Source organism: Excalfactoria chinensis, chromosome 6 (genome assembly GCF_039878825.1).
Source record: "Excalfactoria chinensis isolate bCotChi1 chromosome 6, bCotChi1.hap2, whole genome shotgun sequence".
In the NCBI taxonomy this organism is placed as follows: Eukaryota; Metazoa; Chordata; class Aves; order Galliformes; family Phasianidae; genus Excalfactoria; species Excalfactoria chinensis.
The window spans coordinates 23,126,932-23,129,231 of NC_092830.1; positions in this window are offsets into that span (position 1 = coordinate 23,126,932).

The window sequence follows — 2,300 nt, forward strand, 5'->3', positions numbered from 1 at the left end:
TAATTACAGATATAGTGTGTCAAGCCGTTGTTTTGAATGTTAGCATGCAAGATATAACAAACTACATTAGCAGAGGGGAAATCAATTGCATTAGAGAAGTGTGGACAAAAACCTGTCAATACTGTGGAAACTTGCAGTTTGGTGTATAGCTGGCTAACTGCTTTAGCTGACAGTGTTTAGCAGATGTTCTAGTAAGGTGAAGCTTCCGTCCGGATTTATTATGCATCTAAAACTACATCATCTGGTCTTAAGCTGGAAGAAAATGGCCTTGAGTTGCTTCTGTAAAATGAAGAGCAGCCTGAGAATTTGGACCTTTCAGGTTAGTGTATCGGTAGCAGTGTGATGAGCAACTCTTAATGGTAGTAACAAGTAAATAGTTCTCTCGGTAGAAGTGTTTGTGTGGTAGGAGGTTTCCAAAACCAGACTTGAGCAGAGAATGCAAACAGAGATGGTCGCTAGAGGGCAGGAGAGTAAATCTGTAGTCAGACAGAAGGTGATCTTGGGAGTGTAATTACAAAGAAGATCGTATCTGAAAACTTTGCCTCTCTAGGTTGTTACCAGAAACAAAAAAGTAAATTTCGCTTTTCCATTCTGCATTCTGTAAAGTAATTGGTGTAAAAACAATTGCTTCAACTAAAGAAGTTGAAAATGTTAGGGTTTTTTTGAGACTATACTCATAGTAAGACTTCAGTTCTCAGCAATAATTTGGCGAGACTCTTCTGCTGTGTGTAACTGAAATCTAAGATTTCTCCTTGCAGTGCATGTCCAATGTTCAAGAGATGTGTTGGCACTGATTTTGAGTGGAGCTAATTGTATAAAAATCTGTCTTTTCTACCCTGAACATCCCCATTAAGCATCATGCTGTGTGTGTCTGTACATGTGTATTTATCAGTCCGCACACACACACGCTTCTTCCTTACCTCATTCACTACAGAGGAGCAATAACACTGGAGCTGCAATGGCTGAGCAGGGGCCGTGCTGTAGCTGAAGGTGCGCAGGGAGGCACCTGCCTGGAGCTGCCCCTCACCAGCAGGGGTGGGGAATGGTGCTCTGGAGCACAGGGAAGGGTTTTTCACTCTGCCTGTGTGCCTCCCCCAGGTGACCAGGGAAAGCTGCAGGTGGCCAGAACAGGGAGCGAGACAAAGAAAAAGCACGTAGACGGCTGGTTTGGAGTTAATGTGTTCTGCTCTGAAAAGGGGAAGGTTGATAACTGAGAGAAGACAGGAGGGGAGAGAGACGCTATTCATCTTTGAAGAAAGAAATGCAAATTGTAAGGGTACTGTAAAGTTATGGTTATTTCTGTCTCATTTTTTGAGTTAAAATGGCAAACAAATGTTGTTGTATAGACATTACAGGGAGTTCAGAATAGCTGCCCTCGTTAAGAGCTCAAATGGTTGTATGGAAAAAATTGCAGCCCATTCAAAACCATCACTTTAGACCTGGAAAATAATGTGTGCAAGCAAAAGAAATAGGATTCAAAACCTGAAGGCAAACATCCTAAGCAGTTGTTCTTAGAAGGATTGTTTGGGAAGTGCTATCAGAGACAAGTGCCAATCCAAACAGCACAGCAGCTCATACCTTAAATGAAAATACTGCATTAAATTGCCTGTGCAGATGCTGTCAAGGGGTAGGATGTATGCAGATGGGGTCGGGGACTTCAGTGCAGCCAGAAAATTGGAAGAAGGAAGTGGAGATCAGATGCCTCTTTCCATCTCTTCTGTAATCATGAGAAAATTGCTGAATCAGTTCATCTGACTTGGGGAAGGAGTGCAACTGAAGTAAGTTTAAGCTCAGGTCTCCATGGATGGGAGCACAGGATATAGGAAATGACTTGGTTTAGCAAGGCCCTGGGCAATGCAGGTCACACAGAGAGCTGTAGATTTGCTAACCTGGTAAAGTAACGGGTAAATACTGGGTAAGCAAGAAGATGAGACTGACTTAGGAAGAACTGAAATAGTGTCAACAGAGGAAAAAATGGATTTTGTTGCAAAAATAAGGGTAAATCAATTAGTGTGTATAATAATTATGAAGCAACTGAGGAGAGTGTTTCATTTAATAGCTTTTAATTATCATACTAAAACTGAAAGCTACTAATTACAGTTACTGTAATTATTGTTTTAATTAATGATAGAATGAACTACCAAGCAGTCTGAAAGAGTCATATTTGGATAGACAAATCCATATGTGATGAGCAATGCCTGATGAACAGTGCTTCCCTGATTTAAGTATTTTACTGATGCATTGCAGTCGTGCAGTCGAAGAAAGTAGTTCTGGTTTGGTATCAAATGGATTCCTGAAAG